Source organism: Ammospiza caudacuta, chromosome 1, assembly GCF_027887145.1.
Source record: "Ammospiza caudacuta isolate bAmmCau1 chromosome 1, bAmmCau1.pri, whole genome shotgun sequence".
NCBI classification, from domain to species: domain Eukaryota; kingdom Metazoa; phylum Chordata; class Aves; order Passeriformes; family Passerellidae; genus Ammospiza; species Ammospiza caudacuta.
The window spans coordinates 83071549-83089980 of record NC_080593.1 but is presented as its reverse complement, the minus strand read 5'-3'; the positions used below and the strand labels follow the sequence as shown (position 1 = coordinate 83089980).

Genomic DNA, 18432 nt, shown 5'->3' with positions numbered 1-18432 from the left:
AACACTCCTTAAGAAAATTTTACATATTCCACATGTTGCAACATAAAGACTACAGTTATAAGCCCAAATGCTGTTTAAATGGTGAATCTTGGGAACTACTGTGGCAAAAAGGAGCCAAATAAAACATTTCAGAAGAAGAAACCACTAGTTTGTATACCCTTTACCATTGCTAAAGCTGAAGAAATTATCTTCTGCTCCTCACTTTCTCCCTAGTCACCTGCCTGGCAGAGCAATTCCAAACTCATTTCAGTCACAATATGACACATAAATCTGAAAAATATAATACTAAGCCTTGTTAACTCAATCCTTCCCATTCAGTCACAAAACTAAGGTTCCTATGAGCATTCCAGTTCACACAACCCTAAGTGATTTTAGGGCAAGTACGACAATTATGAAAGTAAAACCAGATGCTACTACTAATCCAAAGGTTGTGGGTTTTTTCTCTTCTTAATGTTTTGGGATGAAAGATGGCATTAAAGTACCTAAAAGGCAACATGAATAATATTCAGAAACAGACATTTTTTTCAAAGACTGATCATTCCAATTATCAACTATCTATAGATATTAATACAAACACAGAAACTCTATTCTCCAAATGAAGATTGATTCATAGAAAATAAGTTTTTTTGTGGAAGCAAGAACATTCAACACGTGCAAAATTTCTTTTAATGCTTAGAAAGTTTTAGTCCCCAAATACTCAAGAAGGAGACAAGTTACCCAGACATCATAAAGCAACACTTTTCACAATGTAGAAAAGGACAACTCAGCAAGAAGCAAACTAAAGCTGCAAGTTAAAACGAGAAATCTCTAGATTCTCAGGTTTCATCTGTAATCAGGTCCTCTAGACTAGATCTACAGCTACAAACAAGTCTTTGAAGGTGTCACTGTGTGCACAGAGCTGGGAACAGGCCTGGTGTCAACTGCTCCACTTACTGCATGCCACTTCCAAAATTTTCAGTGTTTGCACTGTCAGAAAGTTGAGGCTTATAAAAAAGATTAAGGTTGATGAGAGTACCAGGAAAAAAAAAAGGCAAACCTCTTGTTCAAACAACTTTTTTACGGGACATGCTAAATCCCAAAAAACAAAGTAACACATGCAATTATAAATCAGGTCTAGTTTATACAGAATTCACAGTAAATCTCAAAGGTAAGTTAAGCACATGAATTGTTCCTCACAAACAAATGGAGTTTCCTACATTTCCAGTTAAACAAGACTTATATTTCCTCTTATTAAAATATTAGTGATATGCCTCCACAGCAAACTAGTTCTTTTTTTAGCCTTTTGGTAAAAAAACAATCACAACACAGCAGCTCTACAAGTGAAGCTGAAGGATAAGCTTTGTCAACAACCATCCTATAAAAAGGCCTATGTGTCCTTTTCCCAAGAGGCAGAGAACCATTGCCAGCAATGAGTTCACAGGGGCACTCTAAGAAAAATAACATGCTTGCTCAAGTTATTTTAAGAGCACTTTATAATTGTGGGTTTGAGAGCAAAATATAAAGGCTCAAGTTAAATATCAGAATTAAGTGTTCAAGATTATTTTTCTTCAAAATTCAATACTGATCTCATTGGCCTTCAGATTAAATAAATTTGCAAAACAATCTCTCCTGACAATGATAGATAAGTGAGCAAAAAAGGAATGTTCTAATCAAACCTACTTGCAAACTTGCTTAAAGAAAGACTACTGGAGGAAAAAATTAAGTTCCCCCACCCAGACCATTAAATTAATGTAAAACAATAGACAACAATGCCAAAAAGAACAGTAATTCAGCTCTAGAGCCCAGATCTCTTTTTGCTATTGTTGATAGTTGCACTTTTTTTTTTGTAACCAGCCATTAAAGGATGATGCCCAGGCTCCACTGGGTTGCCTTCTATATTAAAGATTCAGCTAATGCATAGGCAAAGACTCTGACACTATGCGCTTAGGAAAGCAACAGAAGATAAACTGGAAAATCCAGCAACTTTCTTGGATAATTCAAGAAAGTCTGTAAACTCTGACCAAGACTTATAACAGAATTACATCAGTTAGACAAGTCTCCAGAGACCAGGGTAGCAGCATTTTCAGACTTGTATCTATATGCATCAAGAGAAGTTTTTCTTCCCACAAACACCAACTTCGCCTCTTATGTGTCTCTACAACTGTACACATGAACTCATGCTCCTGGCACATAAATGTAGAAGGGTTTTGAGGCTTTCTACTATCAATTCCAACAGCATGCATCAGAACCTATTACCATTTTTCAGTAGAATAAGGTCTGGCAGACAAGCTCTGGAAGACTGAACTTCAGTATTTAACAGGTTATTACCCTGCATTTCCCCACTCCTGACACACTCAAGGGCAGTGCAACGAGGCGTTGCTGCTCAGGTACCTGGCTCCTCAGGGGGCGAGTTTAGCCTCCTGCTGAGGACAGGCATGCGGCTGTGCCTCAGTCCATTGGCAGCCTCCACAAGAGAGCTCGCTGCCTGTTATTCAGCTGACATGAAAAAAAGCTGTCTGGATACACTCTAAAACACCAAGGCAAAATCCTCCACATGTCATTGTTATTAGAATTTTATTCTGCACACACAATCCTCTTCTCCTTCCTCACCTAACAATAGTGACTGCACACCTGCAGTTACACTGAGACCAGAGCCTGTGGGGCCTTACTGGGATTGGTGGCCATGGGTACTTCAAAGGCAAAGCATTAAGAGGATCAGTTCCCCAATACTGTTTACACTCTGGTTCCACATAAATAGCTACACTGGCACAACTAAAAGGACCCAGCAGGCAATGGCCTGACACAGTCCCAGAATTTCCAAGGAGGACAAGAAACTACAACAGCACTCTCTGATGGCACAGCATCCTCCATCTATATCTGCCTGCCTTCAGGAATCACGGCTTACCATGGTGCTCAGGTCACAAAGAGAAGTTGTCAACAGTGGACAGGAATTAAGGGGGTTCTCTGGTTGGGTTTTTCTGAAGTATTTTATCAAGTGAGAGCTAGGACATGGAATTACAGGGTCATAAAATGAGCACAACAGACAACAACAGTACCAACATCATATTTAGCAACTTCCTCATCAGAGCTACTGATGAGGATCGAAATCAGCAGGCTCTTGGCTGCCCCAGGCTGATAAACCTTGAAGAGCCCTATCAGAAAACTATCCAAAGCTGAAATCCCATCTTTTGGCTAAGCTAGGAGTCCCATTCTGCAGCACTGGGTAATGTAACACCTGACACTAGTAACAATTTTGTGTACATACTGTCTCCTAGATATTTCAGTATCATTGCTTAGGTTTAAAAAGCAACAAGGAAAAGCATGCACTGGAGCATGAGAAGGAGCTAAAATTTGGATTACACACACACAGTTTATATGACAAAAACTACAAAAACAACCATCTATTGCTATTGCAAGCTCAGAATGAGAAAGTAAGCGAGACCATCAAAGAGAAGAGACCATCAGCAACTGAACTCATGTTAGTTAATGTAACAGCCCAATGACCGTGGATAATTTCTTTCCAGTCTTCAGTTTTGACTACGACTCAGTAAAGAAAGCCTAAAACTCTGACAGACATTGAGAGAAACAAAGCAACAGACATAACCTATCTTCCTATGGCAAGGCCATAGGAAGATGGCAAGGCCAGGAGTTTTTCCTCAAGTACTTGGCAATTTCACTATCAGACAAGGTCAAAAGAAATTGTTTCCTCCCATGCATTTTGTCCCACAAGAAGGTCATTTCAGCCATGCTCCCAGGGAGCCCTTCAAAATATTTGCCAATGCAAATGTTTGTAGGTTTCCAGTGAAAGCAGGTCACTAAAATGACACAGTAAAAAAATATAAGGAGGGAAATAAAAAGGCAACAGGAATTTCTGAAGAGACTGTATGCTGAAGAAGACACAGTGGAGAACAACTGCCCAATAACTTTTAAAACTACAAACAAATATTTATTCTCATGCCTTTGTCTGTAGAGTTCACCACTAACAGAAATGACTGATTCAGCAATAAGATTACTTGGGTCAGAATAACAGGGCCCCAAATTATTAAAATATTCTCTCCCTAGCTACAAAGGCCTTATAGTTAACTTTATTTTAAACATTCCTGATTCCCAGTTAAGAAAGCACATTTCAACTGCATTCTCAGTTTCCAGATAGACTAGCAATTCAGAGAAGGACAACAGCACAAAAGACAGCAGCTCAGTTTTGAAATTTAGAGAGCGGTGGAGAAGAGAAGTGGGAAAATCAACACAATTCACAGTACAGCTCATTTCTTCAGCCCACCCAATTCACATTATAAGCCAATCCTGCAGACATCACATGTGCTCTAATTTCTTCATCACATATATTTAATAATGCCTAAGAACATATCCCAGTATTACAGAGAGGGAGGAAAGTAAAAGGTTACATTTCAGTATTTTCAAAGTTATAATTTCCCTGAGCTTCTCCTAAACTAAACAAATACTGCAAAATGGATGCATGTTGCTATTCATCTAGCAAGGGATTAAAAAATCAGAATATTATATGCCAAAGATTCAGAGCTGCTCAATCAACATCCCCTAAATGAAACTAATCTCCACTACTGAGGTTGGTAACCATGAAAAGATTGACAAGTTCTGCCAGAAATTAAGATCCAACAATTCTAAGGTATACTGGAGCTCAAGGCCAGATCCTGATTTTAAAAAGAAAAATGTAAAAAGATTGAAAAGCTGTATTATATGGCTATCATGCAAGAAATTTCATAACAGATAAGCTAATTGAAGATAAGTCTGGAAATAGTAGCACAGCTAACATGCTACACAGCATTTAAACTTTCTGAACAAGTCATTCAAACTCTTGGCAAAGAAAGGATAATATCTGAAAAGATAAGTTTCAACAGTTGAGTTAAACTCAAGAGTTTCATTGCAAGGCCTCAGTGCAGACTAAGTATCAACCCCAGTCTCCTGCTACTATCATTGACAAACGTCAGCTTTTCTGTGAGTTGCCTGATTTTCTAATATACACTGGGACACCAGAAAATTTCTTCCAAAATCAATCTCCCCAAACAGAGATTAATCTTATTAATATATTTATTATGTAGAGCTGATACTAGACAGCAGACAACTGGATTGCATCAAAGTATCTGTGGAAAAACACAAATTTGAGAATAGATGCATGATCAAATCCACTAAAAGACAAAAGATTTGAGTGCTTCATACTTCGGAATATACATTCCAGCAAAAAATCAAGAGGACGTTAATTAGACTGCAGTTTGGGGATCATTAACTTGCTTTACATTTGCTACCTTCCTGACAAATGTTAAGCAAATGTGCTATAGTTAGATGCAAACTGGCAAATTTCCTAAATAAAACATAGGACATATTTATGGAGAAAACTAAAATAAAAGACTGATTAAAAAAAATCTATTTTTTTTTTTTAAATAATTTCCCGTTTTGGCAACAACAGATTTAGCAGCAAGCCGTACCTGAAGTGCACAGCTCGGGCCGTGGCATTCCCCAGGTGTCTGTGAGATCTGCAGATAGCAGAGTGCCACCTGCCTTTCACGGGTCACAGCTGCAATGCTGCAGCCTGGAAATTAAACCCAGCCTAGCGCCAGTAGTTAGCAAACACACCTCAGAAGGGTCAGTTTGAAAAATGTTTATAGTGTTTGACAAATCAGAATGAAATTTAAAAAAAAAAAAAAAAAAAAAAAAAAAAACCAAGAACTCGTTCTTTGGAAGCAGCTCCAGCTTTGCAAAACACGTTAGGACAGAACCAACACAGAGGCTGTAACTTAACACTGTTTCCCAATCGGAATGCATGCACATGCCAGAGAGGATAAAAGGATGATAATAAAGAAAGAAAAACAGACTGATTAACAATAATTTGGAGAACTCTGCATTGACAAGAATACCCATTAAACATTTCCATAAAATGATTTTATAGAAAAGGAGAAGCTCCTCAGTGCTGCTTTCTATAATTATGGCCATAGCAATAGCAATTCATCTCAGGAGCCATAGTAACTTCAGAACACACATTACCAAACACCAAGAGCATATCAAAATTTTAAAAACCAGATGTTAAATCTAAAGCTAAATCGTATTTCACTGCTATTCAGAAGTCCATCATCACAACATACTAACCAATTACTAGATTCTGCTTTACGTGAAGTAGCAGAGTATCAGATTTCACACACCCTCCTCCCCACTATCAACAGATAGTACTGGTAGTACACACCTACTATTAACTGATAGCAGTATCAGCAATCCACTTACGTGTCCCACAGCACAGAAATCAGACCCAGCCAGCACTGCTGATAAAGCTGCTGCAGACCAGAGGGCAGAAACGGGTCTCTGCTCCTGCTCACCCCAGGAGCTCAGCTGCTCCCCTGGCTGAATTCCTGCATGCAACCTCTAACACGAGAGCCAAAAATTGCAGGAGAATTATGTTGTATTTCTGCAGTTCACAGATTGTAGTGTACAGCTACTCCCTGAAAAGTAATGAACTTCATTCATTGAAAATCCTGTATTTGTACAACAAGACTGTATCAACAGAAGTCAGAATCCACGTGGTTTCACTAAGTAGCTGGGGAAAAGAAAGTGAAAAACAAACGACCACACAACTCTTTCTTCTGAAAAGAGCAGCAATACAGTTACCACCCTCTGCATCTCTGCCCAGCAGGAAATGAGTACAACAAACCTACTACAACCATGTTTATGGATCATTACAAAGTGCATAGGCACTCCTACTACCTGTAAGTATTTTATGAAAACAGCACTAGTTAAAGATTAAAAGAAATTAGACACTTCAGATATTAATGCCTTCAGCTTTGTCAACCAAAACAAATGTGTAACAATATCCCAAGGAATAAGCAGTACAACTCAGAAGCCAGTGTTTACACTACTTAGTTCAAAAGAACCTCTCAAACAGAGAAGTAAACTGCCACATGCCAGAGCAAAACCTTAGCTCTCAGCAGGAGTCCTCACAGCTGTTCAGCATTAAAATGAGAAAATGAGGTGAATTCATTAGTAAATGTAATAAAGTTATATTATAGGTACCTGCTGGAGAGGAAGGTGGGAACACAGCACAAAATCCAGAAATTTACCAACATCTTTCACTCTACTAAGCAAAGTAGCCAAGGCCATACCTCAGCCTTTCATGGCAGCAAGACACTTTTGATTGACTATGTGTTACATATTTGAGAGCAGCAAGCTCAACAATTCTAAGTCAAACTTTACTGAACTCAGTCAGCCTTATATAACAACCAGGAGATGTTTAAACTTCTAGAAATAAGATTTGAGTGCAATTTCCACTATGAAAAAAAATCTACTCTACATCACTCTAGCTGGGCTAGCACCACATCAGGCTGTTACACCAAAATTCAAACCAAGAGTGGTTAGTCAGCTTTCAGAGAGTAAGACCTTCAGATGCACTACCTTAGGGCTCCCAGAACATGCTACCACTATAACTTTAACACCACGTTTTAGTTTTAGGATGTTTGTCACAGCTATAATCTTGCATATTCTAACCATCTTCACAAGGCTGCGCATTCCTGCATGCACAGACCTCTCCTGCCAATAGTCCGGTTTGCTGGAGGAGCAGATGCACTGACAGCTCCCCCACTCCAGCTGCCTCCCAGGAGTAATCCCGGGCAGATTATCGCTGTGTCAATCTACAATGCAGACTCAGCATCTGGACTGATACAAAAAACCCTAATAGTTGTCATTAATCTGGTAAGCAATCCTCACAGAACAATATACGTATACAATTGGCTGAGGTGTTTCCATCTGCATCGTCGCGGAACGGTAAACTCTAACACCCCAATTCAGAAAGTGCCAAAATACAGTCACGCCACAAACCGAAGACAGTGCAGTTAAATAAAACAGCGAGATTAAAAGCACATCGGGGTTTCAACCGCACTACACGAACATCCCACTGAAGACCCACGTTACTCAGACAACTGACGGTGCCTTTCACGCCACTTCTTCTCTCACCAGAAGATGAGCCTGAGCAAACTTCACTTGCTGAAGTGTGACAAAACCCTCCGAAACGTTCCCGAGCCAGCGGCTGCCTCTCGGCAGCCGGGGCTCAGCGACAGCCACGCACCTCACTCTCCGGGGCGAGACCGCGCTCCCGAGGGCAGGAGCGGCGCGGGGGTCCCGCAGCGCGGAGCGCCCGCGGTCCGGGCTCCGGCCCCTCTGGAGATGCGGCTCCCTGTCCGTCTGTTTTGTCTGGTCCCGAGCGAACAGCTCCGTCTACGGGGAGAACGCCCGCCCGTTCTGAAAGGCTCGGTGGACTTTCGGGGGTGGGGCCGGGCAATGCCCGAGACGGGCTCCGAGCGCCGGCAGCGCTCCCGGCTCCGGAGCCCAGCGGCAGCAGCGCTCCGCCTCGCTGCCGGCTCCCCCTGCCGGCGCCCTGCGCCGCTCCGCCCGGACCCCAGCCCGCCCGGCCTCCGAGCCCCCCGAGGCCCGGCGGACACGGGGGCGCAGGCGGTGGAGGAGCGGGGAGGCGGCCCCGCTCACGGACAGGGCGGCCGGGAACGCGCAATGCCCGCGGCGCTCCCCAAGCGCCGCTGCGCGGGGAGGGGAGAGGGGCCGGCAGGGTTACCTGGAGGCGCCGAGGGCTGCTCGCCGCGGGCAGGGCAGGGCGGGCGGGCAGGGGCTCCGCCGCCGCCTCACCGATGCCCGCTCCCGCCTCACGCCGCCATGGCCGCAGCCCCGCCGAGCCGCCCGCGCTCCGCTCGCTCGCACCAAGTTTGCGGCGCGGCAGCTGCGCGCCTCGCCCGGCGGCCGGACCCAGCGCCCCGCCGCGGGGGCGGAGCAGCCACGGCCGCCCGGCCCCGGCGATGCGATGCGATGCGATGCGATGCGGTGCGGTGCGGCTCGTCCCGCAGCCGGCGCTGCCCCGGGCTGGGGCGATCTCGCATTACTCCATGCCCTCCCCCGCGCTCCCCCCTCCGGGCCAGCTGAGAAGTTGCAACTGGTTATTTGTCCTTGGGGTTTGGGTTTTTTTTATTTTCATTTCCTTTTATTCCTTAATCACCACAGCTCAAAAACATGACCTGAGGCTGTTGCTTTTCCATCAGATCTGAGCAGGGGTGCCTCAGCGCCAGTACAACTAAGCACAACAAATCCCAGCGAGTGACAGCAAGAGGGAGGGGAGGCGGTGGTACACGGGCAGCGCTGCCGGTGCCGGGGCCGCAGCGGCTCCCAGCCGCTGCCCGGGACTCCGGTGCCGGATAGAGGAGGAGAAGGAGGGCTGGGCGCAAGCGGCTGCCCCGGGACGGCAGGGGCACGGGAGCGCCCCGGGAGCTCCAAGCGGCGCCCCCCGGTTCTCCGCATCCCCTCACCCATGCCACAGCCGGCCAGCCAGCCCCCGTGTCCCGGTCCCAGCCCTCCGGGCTCCGGCGAGCAGCCGCGTAGGCAACAGGAGCTCCGCAGCAGCGGCCCCGGCCCCGCTGCCAGGGGGAGCGGGGTACTGACATTTCTGCCGCCACGTAAGAGCCTGCGGCCAGTCCCTCTCCGCCCCCTCTAGTCCCCTCCCTCCCCCCCGTGGCACGATCGACGTGTCAGCCCCAAAAGTTCATTTCCAGGCCCTGGGAGAGTCCCTATAAAGGTCCCGGGGGCGTGCGTGGCACAGTGGGACGTGGCAGTGCGGGGCTGCAGCCGGGGCGCGCAGGCATCTCCGCAGGTACGTGCGTTCGCATTGTCGCGCTGCCCGGGTCTTCGGCGCATGCCTTTGTGTTTTGTCAGCTCACCTGTATTAAACTAGGAGGTTATTTCTGTTCGTGTGTGCGTTGTAATTAATTCCATCAGAGTTGGAGTTTTGTGTTTTTTTTTTTTTTTTTATGACAGCATTTGCGCATTTCTACTTCAAACTGCAGTAGAAACTGACTCTGGCAGCAAGACCAAGCAATTTAGAAGACTAAAAGCAGTAAGAGTTTATTAAAACAAACAAAACCATGGAATTCATCCATGCTAGAGTAATCTTATAAAAGTTAGCTAATTAAAACAACTAGCGTCAAAACTTATCAGCAAGCCAAATGTTCCAAATCCAAATTGCCTTAAACTTATAGCTCAATTTTACTTTGGCTAGGGTATAAAAGAAACTTGTTCAAGTAGAAACATTAACAGAAGTTTGAAATTATCAGTAAAATGAAGTCCTGGAATTTGGAACATTCTTTCTGATTATTTTTTGATCTTAAAAAAACCCAACCCAAATACTAAAGGCCAAACTATTTTTTTTTCATAAAGTCATGTAACCCTGATACTCAAGGATGTTTGCTTATAAATAACAATAGTGTTTAAGAAGCCACTACTGTGATTACTGTAATTCCTGGGGTCACTTTCTCATGTGATTTCCTTCTGATCCAGAAAAGACTTGTACAGAAAATATAAGACTTCGTTTTACACCTAAAAATTGCCATCAAAGTAAGTGCAGATATGAGATGATTCACATACCTACACTGTTAACTTCTTTGGAGTGTTATTAAGACATCTTCAGATCAACAAGTCCTACACTTCTTATGTACCTCCACCTATTACAATACATTTAGACTTTCCTTTTAAAGAGAAGATATATTTGTTTTCCAACTGCTGTGTAAAAAAAAAAAAAATTCCCTGCTTTATCTGTGAAAAGAAAGCACTGTGTAACCAAAACCAAAAAAATCTATCAAAATTCTGGCCCCCTGACTGATGTACATTTTAGCCTCTAAAAATTCCTCTGCAGTTTGGCTATGAAACAATAGGCATATAAGTAAAAAAAATTTTAAAAATCCCAAATCTCACCACATTTATATCTTTATATCATACTGTGTTAATGGCATACAGTGCATTCTAAGAAAAATTCCACTGGAATCATATTGACTCTATATCACCCACAGAGCATTTAGTCATGCACTTTATAGTTCTGTACCAGTTTCATGGAAGAATAGTCATGATGTCAATGCTTAATTTTATTTAGTTTTATTTTAAAAGCTCAAGGGCAAAGATGTCTGAAACTGCCTGTGAGATTAATCATGTTTGAAATTAAGACTAGAAACTGTAACAGTTTTAATATTACATGTAACTCTGTGCTATGTCTAAGTTACAGAGTTAAACCAGATGAGTTGAGTGAATCAGCCCAGCAATTTTAGGTGATGCAATCCCCAGATGTACCCTTGCAAGTAGGCGCTGACGGTTTTTGTTTCTTCATAAATTGCACGGTGGTGTCTCAATCCTAGGCTAAGCCTCATTGTGTTACTATATCCAAAATAAATAAGGATAATCTAATATAATCTAGGAATATTATGCTAAAGGCAAGGGGGAAAGCAGCAGTAGAAGCTCTGCTATCTGACTTAAGGAAGGGAAAAAAAGAAGACCAAGTCCATCGCATCCAGCTTTTTTTCCAGTGTGGAGCTCATCTTTCTCCTCTGCCTCGTATTTTCCTGACATTACATTTCTCACTGTTAGTAATTTTTAATCTCTCCTTCCAACAAAACAGACCGAGCATATTAAGGATGGCAGCGTGTGGAAGCAGTCATGGTACTGCAGTTGGAAGAGGAAAAGCTGCACAGCACCTTCAGGCTTTTGGCCAGTTTGGTGGGAAGCCAGATTTCAGCTCATTCCTGTGGTGGCAGGATATAAAGAGTGTTAGAAAGCAGGGAAGGGGGTGGATTTCCATCTGTTTTGGTGGGAAAGTCACAGTGTAAGGGAAGGCCTGTCTTCACATTACCCATCAAAAGCACCTTGGATAGTAAGTATCTCTTTCACCATTTAGAAAAACAGTCAGATACAGTAAATTGAAACTTTAAGTCAGATTAAAAAGAAAAAAAAATAGAAAAAGGTGTGAGCTTCAGTAAAACTGAACCTTGAGTTATACTTCCATCATAGGAAAAGGTCTTTTCTTGCTTCATGATCACAGAGTTCAAAGTCTTTATTACCACTGCATGTTACTTTTTCCAGACCACTGAAAACATTAGTCATATTTGTTTAATTCATGAAAAACAGTCAGAGGAAAACTTTTAAGTCTCACAGTTAATTGCCTACTTTTGTGTTTTCTAACCACATCATTTATTACTGAGGAGAAACCCTACTGGTGACCAGAGTCTTTCCAGAGCAGACCAGGCAGAAGAGTGGTTCATACAAACAAGCACCCTTTCCTGAACCAATGCTTGGGAGCAGAGAGTTTGTGCAGTCTGGTGTCTTGAATTTACCTGACTTACACAACATTGTTGAAGTACCCAATCATCAGCTCTACATTTCTGTTTCTTTCTTCTTTCCCACTGAGATTCAGGAAAGTATTTGCCCCGCTGCCTTTGAGTTTAGCGAGCCCTTAGCATTCCCACCTGCATTGAGCAACATCATCATCACAAGTCTGCCATATTTAAATACCAGGGACTTGTGCTGTTGTTATGTGTAAAAACAGGAATGACACCTTCATCCCAGGAAAGCAGATGACCCAGAGGATTTAAGTTTGCCATCCTCATCCTCACACGGTTCTGGTAGGGAAGTACACTGTTAAAAAGCAGGCCAGGAAAGGCTGTAGCTGTGTATGCCCATTAGGAGACACAGGGCAAGGTCAGACTGAGCACCACTTTAATTGTCTTAGCAAAAGACACTATTGCAATTCTTCATGAAAATAATAGGGAAGTAAATGTCAATAATTACAAACTTTGTTGTTTTCCATTAAGTTACTGTCTCATATTAAGTTCTGAATTAAAAGGTTCAGCTGACCGGTCTCCATAATATCTATAAGTTAGGAAAAGCTAGGTGAGAGTCTAAAACTTGGCTCCTGAGAACTGATGAGTTCACGTTTACCATTTGTGATCAAAAGACAAAGTAATATTTCTCATAGCATTTCTATTATTAGGGCTATTTATAAACAAAATGGTTTGTTTTTATGAATGCATATGATATTTTCAACACAGCTATATAAATAAATGTGCACTTACATTTATAAATCTGTGATGCGATTTTTAGTAATTGCTCCTTTCTTTCCATTAAAGTCTCTGACAGATAAGGCAGTTAAAGAAGTTATATGAATTCTAAAAAAGGACCATCTAACTTCAAGTTCCTAAAAGTAGTTAAATATTTGGTGAAAATGATGAATTCTTGGGTACTGATTCATGTGATCTGAAAATGCCATCCATTTCCTGATTCACCTTCATATCTCCTCCAGGAAAAAAAAATTTACAATGAATACCGTCAGTCAAACAATTTTTATGTGTCTGTTTTTCTATCTTTCAGCCAATTCCCTGAACTGATACTTTCAAAATGAAGAGGAAGATAAGAGTGAGAATGAAGAATGCCTTGGAGAAATCCAGTCATAAAGTTTGAGGAGTAGAAATAATAGGAAATATTAATAACTCTGGTCTCTTACATAGGTCAGAATTCAGACTGAAATGATGTAAAGTTACAAACCAGAGACAAAAGGGCTATTAAATTTGAATCAAGATTCAAAGATTTTTAAATTAATACATAATAAAAATATTTGCTTCTTCTCCTCTACTTTGGATGGTAATATATTCTGCTGCCTTATACAACTTTCTTATATAGACTAATTTAAGTTTTCATTTTTGTTTTATATTAGCCCCAAGACACCTCTTCAAACTAAGCCAGGGTATATATTAGCAATCCATTAGTTGCTCCTCTCTGTCTGCTTGTCCATAATCATTAATATTGAATTCCTGTGTTACTACATCACCCAGCAGTACAAGTGGAATTTGGATAGAGAGCACGAACACACCACACACACACACACACATATATATATGATTTTTTCACTGCCAAGGAGTCTAAAACACAGGACTCGGAGCTCATCTAGACTTCAGTTTTGTGCTGGGCTTTCTGGGGATGAGTGGATAGAGAGGATACTTGGCATAACTCCTGGTGTCACAGAATTAGACCTTTGCAGTTTCTAAAAGGAATTTTAACAAGCTGTGATGGCCTCATAACTCAGACAACATTTCTGTGGCACTGATCTAGCACTAGGAGCCCTATAAGAAGCTTACCAAGTGGTGGTGGAATTGTCCGTGCTATTTAATTTTATGTAATAGTAAATTCCTGAAGTAGGCCAACATCTAAGTCACTTTTAAAAAGTGATTTATCTAAATTACTGTGAACCCCTGTATGAACCTTATTGTTTTGCTTTTAGCATATCTTAAATCCACTAAAAAATGCACGTAAATCAAATAGACATTAACAAACAAAAGACTGATCAGTAATGGGTTTTCTTATAAAGTTACCCCTCTAGTTAGGCACAGACAGCATATTTATGTGACCAAGATCCCACTTGCTCTCTGCCTTTTCACTCTCTAAGACTGACAGTGAACACAGTAAGGTAGATGTCCTTGTCAAGGGGGATTTTGTAGGAGGCAAGAGAGTCAGCATCTTAACAAGCTGTGTGACATATTGTAAGCGTTTTTCCAGCCATGCACTTCCTGTCAGATCATTTGATAGCAGCAATAAAAGTTACAAGTCCAGTTGAAGTGATATTTTCCTCAGTTGCTCCTACACTGTATTCAGTTGCCTGTTAGGAAAGAACTAGATGGAGTTGTTTAAATCCAGTCTTTGTAATCTGGAATTGTTACAGAGCAAAATGCTTAACAGCTTGAAAGTGGCTATAGAAGCCAGTACTCGGCAAAGACAAAAGAGAAAATAAATTAAATGAGTGAGTGTTTGTTACTGAGAAATAGAAACAAGTAACCAACACACACACACCAACACACATACTGCAAACCCATCTGAATTCAGTTACTTTGATGATTTTACTGAGACACTAAAGCACCCTCCTCACAGTCTGGTCTTCTGTTTTGTTATCAGTTGAACTCAGGCCAGACTAGAGCAATGAGAGTATAAGGAGGTACCTATGTCTTTCCCGACTTGAAAGGAAGCCCAGCCCACTCTTTTACATTGTTTTTTGTGCATCTTGGTATCACTCGAGAATTTAGCAAGTGTGATTTTTGTTGATGTGTTTCAAAAGCTGCCTATTAGCAATACCAAAAATCTGCTAAGAATCTGTGTTGAGCTGAACTCTCTGCTGTGAAACTTTAAGCCTTCATTTTTTTGCTCTTCCCATAGTGATCCCACCATTTCCCAAAAAGCTGTGACCTTTGCTGGCAAAGTAAAGCCCATCCATTTATTGCAGGCGGACCATTTAAAAGTGTGCAGCTATTTTTCTACTATTAGTTGTTATATACACATATATATGTATGTATGTGTGTGTCTATATATATATATATCAGCCTGCATTGTGACATTGTCAGTTCAGGGTATAAGCAAAGTTATATCCCATAATGAACGAAAATTTGAAATAGTAGCCCTGTAGGAAAATGCAACCAGGATCACTTGGTGACATTAATTGCAGTTGTCCTGGTTTTTCATGGCAAGATTCAGGTAGTGGAGGGGCTACAGGTGTGGCTTCTCTGAGAAGCTGCCAGAAGCTTCCCTTGTGTCCAACAGAGCCAATGCCAGCTGGCTCTCAGACAGACACGCTGCTGGCCAGGGCTGAGCCCAGCAGTGATGGTGGTAGCACCTCTGGGATGTAATATTGAAGAAAGAAAAAAAGTTATTGCACAAAAGTAATTGTGGCCAGTGAAGAGAGGAGTGAGAATACGTGAGAGCAACAGCACTGCAGACACCAAATTGAGGAAGGAGAGGGAGGAGATGCTCCAGATGCTGGAGCTGAGATTCCCCTGCAGCCAGTGGAGGTCCAGGGGGAGTAGAGATCCACCTGCAGCCCACAGAGATCCACCTACAGGTCCTGGAGAGCCCCAGAGCAGGGGAGTGTCCAAAGGAGGCTGTGACCCCATGAGAAGCCCAGGCTGGAGCAGGCTCAGGGCAGGACTTGTGGGCCCATAGAGAAAGAGGCCACCACTGGAATGGGTTTTTGGCAGGACATGGGATGCCTGTGGGTCCCACTGGAGCAGCCTGGTCCTGCACGGCTGCATTGCATGGAAGGGATTCACACTGGAGCAGTCTGTGAAGAACTGCAGCCTGTGGGATGGACTCATGTTTGACAAGTCCATGGAAGACTTCTCCCATCTTCCTGCCCTGCTCGGGCTACAGTATAAAACCAGTAATAAAGTTAAGCCCAGGAAGGAAGGAGTGGTGGGTGGAAGGTGTTTTTATTATACTTCTTGTTACCTTACTCTCATTTTGCTTGGCAACAATAAGCAATAAATAATGAGTTCAGTGAATTTCCCAAAGCTGTGTCACATGTGCTTTGCCTTTGATAGCAACGAGTGAGTGATCTCTCCCTAACCTTTTCTCAACCCGTGAGCCCTTCATTATATTTTTTCCTCACCTGCCCACCTGAGGAGGGGAGTGGCAGAGTGGCTTTGGTGCTTACCCAGTGTTCAGCTAGAGTCAAATCACTAGCTATTACTACCTAACATTTGAGTGCTTGACTTATTGCCCTCAACAGTAATTAGTATTATGTATAGTACAAGTTCAGTTATTAAATATGCATCACTCTTATTCCTCTCCATAGCCTGAAAACACTGTAGTTATTGAAATTATTTAAATCAGAAGTAACATGTTCAAAATATTTTTCTTTGTATTTTGCATAAGAAAAACTGCTTTGTTAAAAATACTGCATAATAATTATTTGATTGGACACACTGAAAACTTGTAAGAGGTTTTGCTTCAGAAGGGGACACCTATTCTGAGTATGCTCTAGGAAGCCAGAATTTGACTTGTAAAACTTGAAGCCTCACTGCAGAACACTCAGGCAGGAGGAGGGATGTGCAGACATGCTACTGAAGATAAAAAGTCCCCACTATTTTTTGCAGTTATGCCAAGCTCCAAGTCACTTACTAAGTGATTTTACTACTTATTCAGACTTGGGGGTTCATTAAAGACACAAGTTGACAGGGGAGACCAAAACCCATGTTCACCTTCCAAGTCCACTGTCATACTTTAAATAGTACCAGAAAATAACAAAAGGAGACCAAGGGGTAATGTCTACACACCTTGGAGTGCCTCTTGTCTCTAGTGGACATTCCCAATCCAGAACAGAAGCTGAGGGCTGGAGGATTGGTGTGTGCACTGATGATGCTGTGTAAACAAAATAAGCCTGTTCACCATTTGTTCTTCCATCAGCCATATGTTTACTAAGAATTCAAAGGCTAAAATTTTAAAAATTGTTGTAGTGTGATAGAAATGTTAATGAAATAATTTGCATAAAAATGTCAGATTTCAATTGGGTTTGTCAGCAGGGGATAGAGATTCTAATTAAAAAGACGAGAGCAAGTAAAGGAAGAAATACACAGGAGCTACATGTGTAATGCTATCCTCTTTTTTGTAATAATCACTTCCTTGTACTATCAAAATGAAGGCATTGATAATAGAACTCGGTTGAAAAATGGAAAAAAGTACTTGAATTATCCCAAGAAAAAAATAACAGTCATCCAACTGCAACCCAAAGTCTCCATGCCTGCCAACATGCTTGACTTTTCACAAAAATAGGTTATGAATTATGTCCCAAAGACACAGCAACTTGGACCAGAAGATAAAAACTAATTCACAAGTTAAGGACTTTTCTGAGAGAACATCTCCCCAAAGCTGTTCATTTTGAGTGAAAGTGGATAACTAGCCCAAAGGAAGAGACACATTCATTCCAAAGTGTGCATGCATGGACAATAGCAAGCAGTCACTCAACATGGTAGACAATTGGGAGTTTCCAGTTATAACATGATAAATCATGCAACCAAAAAAAAAAAAAAACAGTCTGACACACATATTCATTAGCATCAGCTTCTGGGAGGGTTTTGCATAGTAATTTCTCCATGAGACAAAAGCAAATGCAATGTCACAGCAGCTGCACATGGAAGCAAGAAGCTCCATGGAAAGCGAAGTGAAGACTGTTTTCCCTGGGCTGTCTCCTATGTCTGAATTGTGACACCCTCAGCTCCCCCTGCTTTCCATACCCTGGAATCGGTGTGAAATATGTTCCTCCATCCCTCCTGATCATGCTGCTTCCACCATGTCTCCTGGCATCTTTGGAGAAAACAAGCACAGATCAGCTCCCCTAGACATATGGTATAATTGATTTTATTGCCTTTTTAGTTGCTCACGTTGTTCAGTAAAGGACCTCAGGTTTTGTCTAAAGTTTTCTAGACGACTCACATTTCTACTTCTCTTGTTTTAGGGAGGGAACTGGAGAGATGTTCTATTTTGAGGGAAAAGTTGTATGAACTGGGAAAATTCTGTATGGTCATAAATGCTTTCATTCTGCTGCTGTGATCAAAAGCAATGTGAATGGACAAAATACTGCTGGTTTAAAATTTTATTTCGCAATGTCTAAGGAAATTAGTTTCCAAACACTTCTACTAAACATTTAATGGCTGATGTTCCCAGGATCAGCAGACATGGACCTGCCATCAGGAATGCCCTAGATATTCCTTACAGCAGATTGTCAGGCAAAGCCTCCCAATTTAACAGGATTGTTCTTCATTAGATGCAGGATGAACACCTGTAAGCATTTAGGAGTTTTGCTCA

At 42.0% G+C, this 18432-nt stretch overlaps 1 protein-coding gene and 1 non-coding gene across 6 annotated transcripts in view; one reads left to right on the top strand and one right to left on the bottom strand.

The window, feature by feature from the left end:
• The window catches only part of SEMA5A (semaphorin 5A), a 372788-nt gene that overhangs the window by 303536 nt on the left and 50820 nt on the right, over positions 1–18432 (bottom strand). Inside the window, exon 1 of one of the 5 annotated variants that reach the window (XM_058824771.1) lies at positions 8561–8787. The exons of 1 other annotated variant lie outside the window; for it this stretch is intronic. The gene's annotated coding sequence lies outside the window, so the exon portion shown is untranslated. Of the gene's footprint in view, positions 1–8059; positions 8270–8560; positions 8788–18432 lie in introns of those variants that run through there. 3 more of the 5 variants (XM_058824791.1, XM_058824798.1, XM_058824763.1) reach the window with 3 other exon arrangements.
• LOC131569257 (small nucleolar RNA SNORD123) lies at positions 13027–13095 on the top strand. The gene has a single exon (XR_009275776.1). It is a non-coding gene; the product is annotated as a small nucleolar RNA SNORD123 (small nucleolar RNA).